The sequence below is a fragment of the Mus caroli genome, unplaced genomic scaffold (genome assembly GCF_978045245.1).
Source record: "Mus caroli unplaced genomic scaffold, Mus_caroli_1 scaffold_12, whole genome shotgun sequence".
Taxonomy (NCBI): domain Eukaryota; kingdom Metazoa; phylum Chordata; class Mammalia; order Rodentia; family Muridae; genus Mus; species Mus caroli.
In genome coordinates, this window is record NW_028227267.1 from 32,556,971 (window position 1) to 32,574,440 (window position 17,470).

Below are 17,470 nucleotides of genomic sequence, written 5' to 3' on the forward strand. Positions count from 1 at the left end.
ACCTGTAGGGTAATTACAAGAGGAACAGAGTCCCAGCCGAGAGGTTTCTGCATAGATTGGATAGTGAATGTTAAGCCTGCAATGGTTTGCTTGGGAGACACATCACGGTTTGGTGTTATGATCCCGGAAAATCAAGGATTTTTGAGGAATTTAGACCTTGAAGGCATCCTTTAAGTCTGCTTTGTATGGCTAAGGAAGAAAATATCATGTTAATTATACTCCCAGGATAGGCAGTAACAGTTTGTCTGTAAAGGGAAACTGGTTGTTAATTAAGGATTGAATAATGGTAATCAACATAGTTGATTCGGCCTGTGGAAGTAGGTTAGATGACTTTTGAACCTTAAAAGAAATCTTAAAGAAGTTAAGAATGCTTTGGCCATACATCATGAAAGCTAGGGAGAAAAATTAACATTTGAATAAAGAAGCAAGAAAAGTTTGGGTTGAGAAGCATGAACATTGTTTCTCGTGTTCCTGTTAGTAAGAACAAGCATTTAAATAAAGCCTGAAAACCTTTGGCTTAAGGGCCTCAGGTGCAATTTTTCTTTGGCAGGCTTAGGGGGAGGGGCCTGCTCTGAGATGAGATGGCTGTGTGCTCTAGCAGATAGGTTCCCTTGTGTCCCCCATTTGTTTTTTCTTGGCTGGTATATCATAAATGTGAAGCAGAAGGAGATGAAAGGCCAACCTTGAATAAAAGCTCAAAGCAATAAGCATAGAGACTTCATCATACAGTCAGAGACAGAGAGAGTGAGAGGCTATCTAGTCAAAGCAGTGGTACCCTGGTAGCCTGCTGGCCAGTATGAGAGGGGAGGATTTGGCTCTTTTGGCCTGCTGGGACCTCAAGGAACCACATGTTGGTTGGCAGACTGAGGAAGTAGAGAGTACAGGGCAGGTGTTCCAGTCTGATAGGCATCTCCATAGGGCTGGGGGAGGGGCAGAGAGTGAAGTCTAGTGCTACCTAGTGTAGCTAAGAGTCAAAAGGAGGAGGTGGGGAAGAAGCTGGCCAGGAATAGGCAGAGAAAGAGAAGAAGTGGAGAGGGAGAGGGAGAGGGAGAGGGAGAGGGAGAGGGAGAGGGAGAGGGAGAGGGAGAGGGAGAGGGAGAGGGAGAGGGAGAGGGAGAGGGAGAGGGAGAGGGAGAGGGAGAGGGAGAGGGAGAGGGAGAGGGAGAGGGAGAGGGAGAGCGAGAGGGAGAGGGAGAGGGAGAGGGAGAGGGAGAGGGAGAGGGAGAGGGAGAGGGAGAGGGAGAGGGAGAGGGAGAGGGAGAGGGAGAGGGAGAGGGAGAGGGAGAGGGAGAGGGAGAGGGAGAGGGAGAGGGAGAGGGAGAGGGAGAGATCAGAGGAAGACCTAGTCTTTTGAACTAGGTCAGATTACTCACAGTCTTGGGCAATTTGGAGTATTGATGTGGGTCTCTGTGTGTAGGTCCCAGATAAGGGTACACTTTAGCTGGTTCTGCCCCACATTGGTCACCAGATGTGGGTTAAAATGGGGTCCATGTCTGGCCCTCCACAGGGCTAAGGCTGCTCGGAAATTTGACTGCATGCACCACAGGCAGACTGCTGGTTCCCACAGGGAGGAGATTCTTAGGGTTGCTTGGGTTGATGTAACAATGGCTGAGAACACAGAGAGGCCTCCTGAGGGAGATTAGACTTAGAGGAAGACTTCTTCCCTTGCCCCAGCACAGTGGGTCCCAATGAGAAGAGGCAGTCCATGGTTTTGTCCAAGGCATTTATTGTAGTAAGGCAGAGAGGGAGAAAGTAGGTAAGTAGAGGCTGGCCACGGCCACGTAGAAAGAGGGAGGAAAGGAATGTGGAGAGAGAGGGAGTAAGAGGGCAAGAAAAAAGCAAGCAGGAAGAGGGAGGAAGAGAGGAAGGGTGACAAACAGCCCATTTTATAGTGGACCAGGCCTACCTGGCTGTTACCAGGTTACCTTGGGGAGGAACATACCTGGCTGCTGCCAGGTAACTGTGGGGGTGGAGTCAGACAGGATACCAGGAGCTTGGGGCATTGCCCTAGTGACTAATGGCCACAGAATTTTGGAGCTGGAACCTCATGTTAGTGTTGGAGTTTGCCAAAAGACCCTCACTCACAAGGACCTCAGAGACCAAGATTGCTGTAAACTGCATGAGGTTTATTGATCCAACATGTGTGTTGGGGTTCGTCAGCACGCAGGTAAGAGGAGACCCTGAACAAACAAAGAACACACTTTTTACACCTTGTAAGGGGCAAATTTAGGCAACAAGACTAGCTGGCTTATTCTAATTGGTGTAGTAAGTAGCCCTTTCAGGCATTGGTTGACTTGCATGGGGTTATAAGAATTTGTTAAGATCATAAGGTGGGACAAGATAGTTGGCTGAAACTTTGACATAGTCCCAATTAGAAGTAGTCCATGAGATGGTCTCACTTGTCTCACAAACCCAATTTTTACAGTAATAGTCGTTCCTCCATCCTCACTTGGGGTGGGAATCCTGAGATTTGTGACACCCTGGGCAGACGTAGACCATAGTTTCCCTGGTCTTAGCCTGCCAAGTATGGCTACAGCAGGCTCATTTCCCCCTGGCTGGGCAGGGTCAAAGTGGTTCTCTAAGTCCCATCCCTGACACCCTCATGGTCAGCTTGCAGAGGTCAGGGAACAGGTCCGACCACCGTATGAAAGGGGTCACCACCTTAGACACACTATAAGCCACCTCTCCTGCGTCATCCAAAACCTGCTAGGTCATTCACAGGGCACATGTGGGCTAGATGCTCCCAAAGCTGCCTAGATACAGTACCAGTTGAATGATGAGTAGGGATATCTTGATGGCTGTCTGTTGACAATGTCCTTCTGGTGATCTTGAGCTTGAGTGGGCTCCTTGATGGACACACCAGGGTCCTTGTGCATCTTCCACTGGAGCAGGCTTCACATGAGAAGCATGAATCCAAGCAGTGATCCCTTCTACCTTTAATGCTGTTGGGGTAGTTAGCAGGACAAGGAAGGGACCCTTCCAGGGAGGTTTGAGGGTCTGGGCATGATGCAGGTGCATGTAGACTAGATCTTCAACCTGGAACTGGTGGAATGTCTTTGGGTTACCCAGCTTATATGCTGTAGCCAGCTTGACCAGACCTCCTTCTGCTCCACCTACAAGCCTTTTAACCTACCTCACAACTTGTTATTATTACTACAACATGTGGGTTCAATCACATCACTTAAGACAGTGAGGGGTGCGGGAGCCCCATAAAGAATCTCAAAAGGAGTAAGAATGAATCCAGAGGGAGGATTTCTGGCTCTAAATAGAGCAAGGGGGAGAAGCACTACCCAGTCTGTGCCAGTCTCCATGGTTAATTTTGTCAAGGTTTCTTTTAGGGTTCTATTCATCCTTTTACCTGTCCTGAGCTCTGAGGTCTGTATACACAGTGTAATTTCCATTCGACCTCTAAATACTTGGCCACCCCTGACTTACAACAAAGACAGGGCCATTATTTGACCCTATTGCTTTTGGCACTCTGAACCTTGGAAAAATTTCTTCAACAATCTTCTTGACGACCATCTGAGCAGTCTCATTTTTACAGGGAAAAGTTTCTACCCATCCCAATAATGTATCCACAAAACCCAGAAGGGATTTATACCCATATTTTCTAGGTCTTACCTCAGTGAAGTCTACCTCCCAGTAGACACCGCTTCTGTCTCCTTGGTACCTCTTCACTGGATCCACCGTAGTGTGGCAGACTTTTTGGCAGGGCACACATTTGTTCACCACCTGCTCAACAAGGTGTTTTAAATCTGGCACATGGTACTTAGTCTTGGAGAATGTCTGAATGAGCTTGCCTACCCGTAGGTGAGTCCACTGGTGCATCCATTTGATCATAGCCTCTGCTTGTCTTTGTGGCAGGATTTTTTTTCTCCTGGAGGTGTACCACAGTCCCTTATTTTTGTTGAACTGGTGACTGGAATCTTTAGAAATGAGGGCTAAGTCCTCTGCTGTGTAGGTAAACTCGGGATTGTGCTTTTCGGGCTCTCTTGCTAGGAGCACTAGCAGGGCCATGGCTGCAACTAACTGCTCCTGCCTCTCGGTCCACCATGTCGTTGCCCCTTGCTATCATAGTATCTCCCTTCTGATGACTAGGACAATGGATGATGCTTACCTTGGCAGGGTCGTGGAGGGCACTCAATAAAGCCAGTATTTCCTCTTTGTTCTTAATCTCTTTTCCTCCCGATGTCAGTAGACCCCACTGTTGATATATGGCCCCATGGACGTGGGTTGTGGTAAAAGGGTACCTGCTATCCATGTAGATGTTGAGTCTTTTTCCTTTTCCTAATTCCAAGGCCTTGGTGAGGGCAGTGAGGGCGATCAGTTCTGCCTTTTGGGTTGTTGTGCCCTTCGGCAAGGCCTGTTCCCAGATAACTTGGTGTCTGTCTTCCATAGCTGCTCCAGCACATCTAACTCCCTTCTAGATAGTTGCTCCTGTCCAAGAGCCAGGTAATATCTGCACCTTCTAGAGTCTGGACTTTCAGATCTTTATGCCTCCCATGTGCCTCGGCAAGAACTTGTTAACAGTCATGAACAGGGGTCTCTAAGTCTAAGTCTAGGAGCAGGGTATATGGGTTCAGACTTGGGGGGGGGGGGCAAAAGTGACTATATCGGATTTGAGCAACAGAGTCTTGTAGTGGGTCATGCAGGCATTTGTCAACCTTATATCTGGAGGCTGGCAGATCATACTCTGCCAGATCTGAGGGGCTGATACTACTAGACTGTGTCTCATTGTCAACTTGTCCACATCTCTGACCAACACTGCAACAGCCACCATGATCCACAAGCAGGCAGGCCACCCTGATGCTATTATGTCTAGCTTCTTCGACAGGGAGTCCACCAGCCTCTTCCAAGGACCCAGCTTCTGTGTTAGCACCCCTTTTGCTAACCCTTTACTCTCAGCCATGAACAGGTGGAAGGGTTTGGTCACATCTGGAAGGCCCAGGGCAGGGGCTAACATTAAGGCAGTCTTTATGGCACCGAATGCTTGCTGTTCTTTCTCTCCCCAGTAAAAAAGGCTGTTTATTCTTAGTGAGTGGGTATAAAGGTGCCACCATTTCTGCAAAACCAGGAATCCACAATCTACAAAACCAGACCATCCCCAAGAACTCCCTGACTTGTCTTTGGTTTGTTGGAGATGGGATATGCAATACTGTTTCTTTTTGAGCCTCCATCAGCCATCTCTTTCCATCTCAAAGGGAATATCCCAGGTAACTGACCTGTTGTCTGCATATTTGAGCTTTCTTAGCAGAGGCGAGATAACCCAGCTCTCCCAATTCAGTCAGAAGGCGTTTTGTCCCTTCTAAACCCAGTTCTTCGCTGGATGCAGCTAAAAGAAGATCATCTACGTACTGCAATCCGAGGGTTGGCTGCCTGGATCATGGCCAGGTCCTGGTGTAGGGCATCATCAAAAATGGACTCTGAGGCAACCAAGTCCAAGTGAGTTGGCCTATTATCCCTGCGTCTGAGTCCTTCCACTTGAAGGCAAAGTACTCCTGACTACTGGTGGCCAAAGTTAGGCAGAAGAAGGCATCCTTAAGGTCCAATACCATGTACCAGGTCCTGGAGGGAGGTTAGGGACTCAACAGGTTATATGGGTTGGAGACTGTTGGGTGGAGGTCAGTCATCTGCTTGTTTACTTCTCTGAGGTTCTGGACTGGCCTGTAGTCGTTACTTCCAGGTTTCTGAACAGGAAGAAGTGGGGAGGTATTCCAGGTGAACTAACATTTCCACAGAATTCCCAGATGAAGGAGGCGTAGAATATGGGGCTAGATCCCATCAAGGGCCTCTTTAGACACAGGGTACTGATGAACTGTTAATCGGCTAGACTGAGCTTTTAGGTTCACATGGACCGGGGACAGGGGTGATTCTTGGCCTTCCTCATCCCTGCCATTTCTGCCCATTCCTGTGAGCAGTTTTGTAACCACCAGTCTATATCTTTGGCTGCTCGGTTCTCTTTTTCAAATAATTGGTATTTCATTTTCTAATTTTATGGTTAATATCTGGAGAAGTTCTCCCTGTCCATTCTTGATCTGCGGGCCCTCAAGGAGGAAATAAATCTGTGCCCCTATTTTGGTGAGGAGATCTTTCCCCAACAAGGGTAGGGACATTCAGGAATGACAAGGAACAAGTGGGATGCCCAGCCCATGCCAAGATCCACTGTTCTTCCGGTAGTCCATGAATATTGTTTAATGCTCCTTAGACCCAGGATTTTTTGTTGGACACTGGTCAGTTTGATCATAGGAGCACAGAGCTCCCATGTCCACAAGGAGGTGGGTAGGCTTTCCCTCCACCTTTAGAGTTACCCTGGGTTCAGGGAGGGGCTCCAAACCCCATCCTCCCTAGTCACTGAATTCCTCCCTCATCGTCAGCACTCGAGCAGCCTGTTGGTTTTCCTTCTCGGTCATGACGGGGGGGGGGGGGCTCCTCTTCTTCTTGGGACAGTCTCTCACCCAGTGACCTTTTCATTTACAGTAAGCACATTGATCTATAGCCAAAGGTTCTCTGTGATTGACTGTTACTGACTTACTAGGCTCTCTAGTTTCTCTGACTATTCTGGCCAGTATCTTGTGCAAGTTTCTCACTTGTCTCTTATCCCTTTTTAATTTCCTGGTTTCCTGTTCCTTCTGCTTTGCTTCTTCTTTCTCCTCCTCTGTTTCCCTACTATGATATACTTTCTCAGCAACCTGTACTAACTTTCTTACTGATTTGTCCTGCAATCCTTCTAACTTTTGTAGTTTCCTCTTAATATCTTTATAAGACTGATCTATAAATCCCATAATCACTGCACCTTTGTGTTCCTCAGCACTCTGGTCATAGGGGGCAAAGCCTCCATAAGTCTCTCCAGGAACACGGAGGGAGACTCATCTGGGCCCTGGATGACCTCTCTTACATTTGTCAGATTGGTGGGATGCTTCCCAGCCCCACAGAGACCTGTCATTAGAGCCTAGCGATAGACCTTTGGGTGCTCCTATCTTCAGAAGTGTTGTGATCCCAGTTGGGTTAGGTAAGAGGAACCTAGTGTCTATGTCAACAGGCAGCAGAGAGGGCCTCCCATCTGCGCCCAGGATGTTCTTCCTAGTCTCTAAGAGAATTCTCTGTCTCTCCTCTATGGTGAAGAGAACCTGGAACAATTGCTGGCAATCATCCCACATGGGCTGGTGAGAGAAAAGTAGGGAATCTACAAAGTTGGTGAGAACTTTAGGGTTCTCCGAGAAAGAGGGATTATGGGTCTTCCAGTTGTACAGATTGGCCAAGGAAAATGGCCAGTACTGCAATGGTTAATTTCCCTATGGTTAGTTTCATCCATTGGCCCATCCTCCAACAAGGGGAGGGCCACTGACATCTCAGGGACCACCCCTTGTCTGCTCTGGGTTCCTTGAGCTGGCCCCTCCCAAGGTTTTTCCGGCCCCACTGGCTGCTCCCTATATTTCGAGATTAGGAGGGTAGGGTGGCAGCAGAGGATCTGAAAGGAGGAGGTCAGCATCTGGGTCTGACAAGATTTTCTTCTTAGGCATTTCCCGGAGGGCATAACTACCAACTGGTAGGGGACCTGTGGATGGAAGAAAAGGGCAGGCCCAGAGGGGTAGGTAAGTGGCCAGGTTCTCCCAAATGATGATGTAGGGGACCTGGTCCAGATGGCCTGGAAATCTGAGTCCAAAGACTCGGTCCTTTACAACTTTCAGAAGAGAAATGCGCCTTCCACTGGCCACTCTACCCCAAGTGTGGGCCACTCAGAAGAACAAAGAGTCTGCCACTTCTGCCTTTTGACTTCTACTGAAAGATTATGGGCTCTCCCTCTAACCTCTTTCCAATGCTTCAGGGTAAGTGTCAGGGGAGTAGACAGTGTCTGTCCCATGATTCTCAAAGCAAGTCATCAGTCTGAGTCTGAACACAGAGAGACACACCAAGACAAACAATAGAAACCATCCTCCAGGCGACTGGCACAGAATAAGAACCAAATCAGATGAACAGGAATGATTACTACCCCTACCCAGATGGAGAGAGACCTTCTCAGGATCTTTCTCCCAGCGGGAGACCAGAGCATCCTCCAAGTCCCCCGTTGCCACAGCGTTCTGGCACAGCTTTGGCATCTATCTGACAAATGGAAAGCAAAACAAAATCAGAAGGTGGTCTAGTGGAGTACACACAAGTGAATCTGATTGTCTCCCAAATAGGCGATGCCCTCGTAATAAGGAGGGGCAAAGTCATAGCACAGCCAGCATGCCTGAGTGGCCTTAAGATTGGTTGGATTAAGTACCTTGAAAGCTCGCTGGACCAGGCTGGTGAGATAGAGGTTGGATAAACCCACAGCTGGCAAGGTGACATGGGGCAAAGGGGTGCCTGTTACTTCAACACTCCTGGCAGGAGTAGCACTGGGGGCTGGAAGTTTGTTTCATTGTGTGTGGGGGGGGACACCAACTATTGATTGGGACCAACTGGGCTAAAAGGGGTTTCTATAGACAGTTTGACATAGAATAGTAGCTCTGGATCTGTCCCTGCCTGATACCACTTCAATCCCCATTTATGTCTGGTCCCTTTAGCGCAAGTTTGGATTTTCTTTCCAGACTCTGTGATACCACATTCTACACTCAGGATCCCCTTGCATTGGGTTACTATCTTTGGCCTGGTCTCTCACTCCACCTGCCCTTATGGTTTTTCTCAGCATTGTTTAGTCAGCCAGCTTTCTTATCTGGCTCTGCACCTGGCATGCTAGTATAGTTTGGAAAGTCCCTTCAGAGCGGGGAGGGGCTGGGTGGTCTTGAATTTATTTTGGATTCTACATTAGGAGCCTAGTGCCTGGGAGCATGGCAAACTTCCTTTTGTTCCTTGCAGAGTTTTCTGCTGGGTCTCTGGGGTATAAACCTAGCTCAACAAGAAAATAGGCTGTGTTTCACAGTCCCACACCTACATACCTATGGTCATTCAATCTTTGTCAATGATGTTCAAAACATTGAGTAGAAAAAGGACAGTATTTTCAACAAATGGTGCCGGTACAGCTGGCAGTTAGCATGTAGAAGTATGCAAATCAATCCATTCTTATCTCCTTGAACAAACCTCAAGGCCAAGTGGATCAAAGACTTCATAAAACCAGTTACACTGAGACTAATAGAAAAGAAAGTGGAGAAGAGTCTCAAATACATAGGTACAGGGGAAACTTTTCTGAACAAAACACTAATTGCTTATGCTCCATGATCAAGAATTGACCAATGGAACCTCATAAAATTGCAAAGCTTCTGTAAGGCAAAGGACACTGTCAATAAGACAAAAAGGCAACCAACAGACTGGGAAAAGATCTTTACCAATCCTAAATCCAATAGGGGGATAATTTGCAATATATATAAAGAACTCAAGAAATTGGACTCCAGAAAACGAAATAACCCTATTAAAAAATGGGGTACAGAGCTAAATAAAAAGTTCTCAACTGAGAAATACCGAATGTCCGAGAAACACTTAAAAATGTTCAACATCCATAATCATCAGGGAAATGCAAACCAAAACAACCCTGAGATTCCACCTCACACCAGGCAGAATGGCTAAGATCAAAAACTCAGGTGACAGCAGATGCTGATGATGTTGTGGAGAAAGAGGAACACTCCTCCATTGCTGGTGGAATTGCAAGCTGACACAACTACTCTGAAAATCAGTTTGGCTGTTCCTCTGAAAACTGGACATAGTATTTGTACTGGCTAGTTTTGTGTCAACTTGATACAGCTGGAGTTATAACAGAGAAAGGAGCTTCAGTTGAGGAAATGCCTCCATGAGATCCAACTCTAAGGCATTTTCTCAATTAGTGATCAAGGGGGAAAGGCCCCTTGTGGGTGATGCCATCTCTGGGCTGGTAGTCTTGGGTTCTATAAGAGAGCAGGCTGAGCAAGCCAGGGGAGGCAAGCCAGTAAAGAACATCCCTCCATGGCCTCTGCATCAGCTCCTGCTTTCTGACCTGCTTGAGTTCCAGTCCTTGACTTCCTTTGGTGATGAACAGCAGTATGGAAGTGTAAGCTGAACAAACCCTTTCTTCCCCAACTTGCTTCTTGGTCATGATGTTTGTGCAGGAATAGAAACCCTGACTAAGACAGAATTACCAGAAGATCCAGTAATACCACATCTGGGCATATACCCAGGTGGTGCTCCAACTTGTAATAAGGACACATGCTCCACTATGTTTATAGCAGCCTTATTTATCATAGCCAGAAGCTGGAAAGAACCCAGATGTCCCTCAACAGAGGAATGGATACAGAAAATGTGGTACATTTAAACCATGGAGTACTCCACAGCTACTAAAAACAATGAATTTATGAAATTCTTAGGCAAATGGCTGGATCTGGAGGATATCATCCTGAGTAAGGTAGCACAATCACAAAAGAAGACACATGATATGCACTCACTGATATGTGGATAATATACCAGAAACTCAGAATTCCCAAGATAAAATTTGCAAAACACATGATATTCAAGAAGGATGTCCAAGGTTTAAATACTTCAATCCTTCTTAGTAGGGGGAACAAAATACAGGTGGAAGGAATTACATTGAAAAAGTTTGGAGCAGAGACTGAAGAAATGATCATCCCGAGACTGCCCCACCTAGGGATCCATCCCATAAACAACCATCAAAGTCAGACACTATTGCAGATGCCTACAATTTTTTTTTTTTCTGACAGGAGCCTGATATAGCAGTCTTCTGAAAGGCTCAACCAATGTCTGGCAAATACAGAAGTGGATGCTCACAGTATTCCATTGTATGGAGAACAGGGTCCCCAGTGAAGGAGCTAGAGAGAGTACCCAAAGAGCTGAAGGGATTTGCAGCCCTATAGGAGAACCAACAATATGAACTAGCCAGTACCCCCAGAGCTCCCAGGGACTAAACCACCAATCAAAGAAAATCCATTGTGGGACTTGTGTCTCTATCTGCATTTATAGCAGAGGATGGCCTAGTAACCATCAATGGGAAGAGGGGCCCTTGGTCTTGTGAAGGTTCTATGCCCCATTATAGGGGAATGCCAGGGCCAGGAAACAGGAGTCTTTCATCTGGTGAGCATGTGGAGGGCTGAGAGGATAGAGTTTTTTTGCAGAAGAAACTATGAAAGGGGATAACATTAGAAATAAAGAAATATCTAATTTAAAAAAAGAATGCAAAAAAAAGAAAGAAAGAAAAAGAAAATAAAACCAAAATTTATTAGAGTAGCAATAGAATAGACCCTTATTTTTGTTTTCCTCTGTCCCATACCAGGGGCCTCTTTGTTATAACATAGAGATTTTTGATTTTCCTTTAGGAAGCATGCATGGGTTCAGAGAAGGAGAGAACCACATTCCAACACTGAAGTAAGCTTTAATTTTTATTTGAATTGGGACCACTTAAAGTTCACTTGTCACTTATATTTGTAGAGGGCAGCAATACTGTTTGCCCAATGTATTTATTTTCTAGGGGCATAGTCTCCTGATGATCTGTCCTTTTTCATCAGATGTTTCACTTGTCAGATTCCTTAGTTGGATGACTTTATTTTCTGGTAAAGATAAAAGCAAAGACACAAATCTTCACTCTGGGGTGTTCCCTTTTTTTTTTGGTAGAGTGTATCTTTCCTAGGGCAAAATATTTTTGGCAATAGAAAAAGTATTATCTTTCAATTGAAAAAATCTTTTGAAAAATTGAAACTAAATATACATTAGTGTATAAATATTTCCTCCCCTTTCTTTAGATATATAATTCAAGGTTTAAGTGCATTTATTTTTAGATCACAAAGGGCATTCACTTTGAATTTCAGTCTGCCTTTTGCAAATAGATTTTAAATTTAAATCATTGTTCTTCTTATATGCCTGTCTCCTCCTCCTTAGTGGTGGGATCAAAGGTGTGTGTTTCCAAAGTGCTAGGATTATAGATGAAAACAACCTGCACCTTGATCACTGTAACATTAGAATTTAGAAACTAACTTTTACAGATATACCCGTCTTTGCTGGAATTAAAGATATGGGCTACCACTTTCCTGCTCTGTGAGAAACCAAACTGTGGGAAACCAGACCCTCAACAACTCTCACCCTGAAGATCTGGCTGACCCTTTGATGGGAGTTATGTCACCTCCTCCTTCATGACTCCATTTGGTGCCTGGGACTGTTTAGTTAAGGCTGACACTCCAAGATAAGCTGCAAGATGTTTGAAGCCTGCAATCAGCATCCGCCCCAGATGTCCATCCCTTTCTCTGTATTTTATTATACACCCTCGACCCCTCCCTATTTTTTCTCATTGTGTGCTTATAACCAGGCTCCCAGCCTCCATTAAACAGACCTTGACAATCTTTGCTTGGTCTTGCTTCCCTTTCTCCGCCTATTTCTCTTTCAGGCCTCGGTCCTCTTCACCCATGAAATAACTAAGTCCTGCTGGACAGGACACTGCTCAAATATTTTATTATAGCTCCAAATCATTCCAATTATTAGATATTCAGAAAGTGAGTCCTAACTGTCGTTAACCTTTAAATTTACTTAAAATATTTTAAATTTCTTTTTTTTTTAAAGATTTATTTATTTATTATATGTAAGTACACTGTAGCTGTCTTCAGACACTCCAGAAGAGGGCGCCAGATCTCGTTCCGGATGGTTGTGAGCCACCATGTGGTTGCTGGGATTTGAACTCTGGACCTTCGGAAGAGCAGTCGGGTGCTCTTACACACTGAGCCATCTCACCAGCCCTATTTTAAATTTCTTAACTGTGCTTTTAATATCATACAATAAAAATATCCTTTTTATTTAGGAATAAAACTCAAAAGCAAATGTCCAATAGGGTATGGGCCCCATGGAAATCTCCAATCTAACATTCTAACATGGAATTAAGACAAATGATTTTTAAAACTCCATTTTTCCTTTCATGCAAGTAAAGCAAGTGTGCCTCTATAAATTATCATTCAAAGTGTTATTATTTCATATTTTTATTTTTACATGGCTAATCAAATTGAAAACATTTGTTAGTTTTTAGAAGTTAGTTTGGCCTGAATGACCATGTTGTCTAATGAATTATTGCCTTTCCTTCCTCTGGAGGACATTCCTGTTCAAATCTAATATTTATCAGTTTGATGGTATCTATAGCTGTTAATCTCCCATAGAAAAAAAGACAAAGCCTCTTCCCTAATGCAACACATAACCTGGTTTCCATTCTGAGGTCAACACCTATTTAAAACATATAGGACAATTTAATGTAGCTTTTTTTTTTCCCTGTTATCCAATGTCTCTCTGCAGCTGTTCTTTTCTAATTAGCATCTTAAAAAATAAAGCACTGTGTAATCTATTGCTGGGTTTTTATTACTCCTATCAGTTTATTAAGCATTGTAGCTGCCTGCAGCTCTGCAAACTGGGTTCCTGACAGGAAGGCTGGGGCTATATGGAAGAAATTGTGAGAGAAATAACAAGCCAAGACAAAGTTTTCTGATCAAAGCCCAAAGTTTACTTAAGAGACTGAGCTTATAAAGGGGAAGGCCCATCCCCCCACCTCACCAGGTTCTCATTGCCTTGTCACCAGGCTCTTATCACTCTGTCACCAGGCTGTTGCTTATTCAGGATCACCTCAGGTTCAGCCTCTCAGTGGGTAGTGGTGTCTTGGAGAAACCCCGCAGAGGTGGCAGAACAATAGACCTATCTAGGTTGGAAGACTCTACCATAGGTCGGCTAGCTGACAGTGGCAGAACAATTCTGAAGCAGCCTGCTCAAGTCTGGGGAGGTTACAATTCCTCCCTAATTATTTAATAAAAATTAGCTGGACTAGGGCATAACATTTACTTATGCTCCATGTTCCTGTCAGGGAATTATGGTGACCGGCGGCCTCGCCTGTCTTAGGACTGCATCTAATTGGACTTATTCTTATCCATCCTGGAGAACACATGCAGATTGTTTGTGTTTATTTGCACAAACACGACTCTATAGTGTTGTTATGAACAAACTACGGCCTCTTGGAACATGCCTCTGTCTTAGATTAAAATAAGCCATAGACCCTGTTGTCCGTCCTTGGCTGCCGGCACAATATGCACTCACTGAATCTCTTTATCAATGAATTACTGCCATCTGAGCTTGCTGAAGGTAAGCCTGCACAGAGGTAACCAACCTGCTTGAAATACAAAGCCAAAGTTGAAAGCAACAGGATTAAGGTTGTCTGTGGAGAAGTCCAGGTACTCTATTCAGTTGCAAATTAGCAGCTATCAAACCCAAACTCTGGCCTCCTGGTGTAGGGGTGGTGACTTTGAGAATCAACAGAAGCTGTTACTTCTCATGTAAATAGGCTATGTTCCAAGTTAACTCTGCTGACTCATAAAGATTTTTAGCTATCTTCATAATAGGAATCTATAATATTGGATTTATTACTAGGCCAATCTATGATTGAGTCAGAATAAATGCTCACATTAAAGGAAAGAGAAGAATCATTATACTCCTCCTTTTGATTAATTTTTCTAAGTCAGTTTCCACAGTCTCTTATGTTCTCTGTCCTACACAGTTAAAAAGCTTCAAGCAAGGCAGCTTAGCTTGTCTAATCTGGGACAAAGGCAAGCAAAGGTGGGTCAAGAACATATACCCAATCAAGCTTTCTTGTCACCATTGTCAGGGGACTCAGCAAGCTTACAGGTCTGCCTGTCACATGAATCATTCTGGCAGCTGGCATGCTCCTGGAGCATTCTGTGAAAAACAAACAAACAAACAAACAAACAAACTAACAAACAAAAAACTGCAAACATGCTCTCTTCTCCATATTAAGTATCTGATCAGGATCATGCTATATTCCAGTAAGTAGATCCTTCCATCTCTCCAAGACATGAGTATGCCTAGTTTTAAGATACTATAAGGCACTCAGCAAGGAGATTTTTGGCATCCAAATTTTAAAATTTTAAAAATAAAAAGTGTGATTTAAATAATGTGCACAGGGATATAATTCCCCCTTCTTTGTTTTTTAAGAAGATATAGTTTTTAAAGTTCCACAATACCTTGTCCTTGAGAATTATAAAAAAAATCTCAGTAACACGGGTAACATTAAATTGTTGACAAAACATCTCAAATACTCGACTGTAATAGTCAGTTCCAATATCTGTTTTAATCTGATTTGGAACACCAAGCATAAAAAAAACTTAACATAGGAAATGACTAATTACACTTTTAGTTGCTTCTCCTGTTAGAGCAGTTGCAACTAGAAAGCCTACAAAGGTATCAACAGTCACATGTGCATATTTTATTTTTCTAAAATCAGAAATATGAGTATCCATTTGCAATAATTGATTAAGTATAAGTCCTCAAGAATTAACACCATTATGTGGAACACATAAAAACTGAGGGCACTGAGAACAAGTCTTTACAATTTGACATGCACAGTCTCTAAAAATACCAAATTATTATCTCAAGCCATTACTATATTGATGATGTAAAGAATGAGATTTTATGGCCAATTAGTCTTGTATAAGGCCTATAATATGCCTGGGATATAAATCTGGGGTGGCATTGCCTTAAGAGGTCTTGTCCAGGCAATCTAGAATGAGTTCTTAAATGTCCAAAGACAGTCCTTTAGATGAACAGTATTTTTTTTTAACTTGAGTTGTATATGCATAAACAATTGCAAATTTGATAATTTGTAGTATCTAAGAAATGAACAATTTCAAGCAATTGTAAGCATATATATATACATATATATATGTATATATACATACACACACACACATATATATATATACATATATATATGTATATATATATATGTATAGTATACAAATTAAAGCTTGATTTTTCAGTATTTCAAAACACTGGCTACAGCTCACAATTAAATTATCTGTGCTGAAGCAGGAGGAAACTCAAAAGAATAAACATGTTATCCAATCACATATACTTCTGTTTTTAAATACAGTAGATATATTCTTTATCAGATGCATGCATGCATAAATTTACAGAAAATACAAAAGCATGCATAGAAGCAACCAATTTTTAACAACATATCTTTTGGATAATGATTATCAATTTTACCTAAAAAGTTTGCTATGCAATAGGCCAAATATCAATATTCTGCAATAACCACTTTAATTGCTATTTGGAGCAAGGAACAGACGTCTCATCAGGTTTTTAGGACAAATTTATTTTTCTAAAATACCTTCATGATTTTATCTTACAATTCTTTTTTTTTTTTGTGTGTGTGTGTTTTTGAGACAGGGTTTCTCTGTGTAGTCCTGGCTGTCCTGGAACTCACTCTGTAGACCAGGCTGGCCTCGAACTCAGAAATCCGCCTGCCTCTGCCTCCTGAGTGCTGGGATTATTAGCACCACGGCGTTGTCATAATAGGACGTTAAAACTTTACTTGGAGATGAAGAAAGATGATTTTACATTAATGTTCTGTTTTGCCAAAGAATTTCTGTGGGCTCATTGAGTAACAATGACTAAAATAAGCAGCTAATATTTTATTACCATTGATTACAATTGATAAAAATTGATTATAAAAGCTTCCTCTACTTTTTGCAAAGCCTTTTGTTTCTCACCAGTTAATTTGCATCTCCCTTGAAAACATCCAACAAAGACTTAAGCCACCTTAAGACCTTAAATTGAGGTCTTAGCCAATTATTACATGGAAGCTTTTGAAAATAATTTGAAGTAAGCAAATCATCCTTTCTTTCTTAAATTTTCTGCACCACAGTTTTTCTGCGATAACTAACACCCTAAATATTAAAAAGATATTGTCTCTGAATCTTTTCTGGAGCAACAGCTACTCCCCAGAACTTTAAAGCTCATTGTGTGAGAGCAAAGATTTGGAGTAAACTTCCTTTCAGAGGCATTTGCTAATAAATTACTTTCCATTTAAGAAACAATATATACTGAATGATTCAGTCTTAGCTTCTGTATTGAAGCAGAGACAGAAAAAAAATTTTTTTCTTACATAATTTAAGGCTATTAGTCATACCAAGAGGCAAAACTTTCCAATGATCACAAGCTCACTGAAAGCAAACCCTTTACAATTATCTGGATGCAAAGGAAAAAAACAACCTTCCAAATCTATAATAATTCTATAGGGAGTAGGAAAGCCAGATTTTAGTGCCTCTATAAGTTCTACAGCCTCATTGACTTTACAAAAATCTTAAATTTAAACTTTATTTTGAACAACACCTGGATAGATCTGTAATAATGTTGTTTTAGACTAAAAATAATAATAATTCCCCAGAGGCAAGGAGAGGTGAGGTCCCAAGAACTTCCCTAAGCAGGGTTTGCAAAACCAAAGGAATACCACAAAAGAGAGCCTTGCCAAGGCTCCTCTGAGCTTTGCATTAACTCAAATGTAAATATTTCTTAATTTGGGCATATTGCCTGAGTCCTGGCCCAAAGATTATCTCTCCTGTACTGAGGACAGATTCTAGGGTAACAATTTAACTGTCTGTCTATGCCTCTAATTTTCGGACAGTCTTTTTTTTTTTTTTAAGATGACTTATACTTAAAACATTTTTTATAACTTTAGTGCTGTGAAAGAATT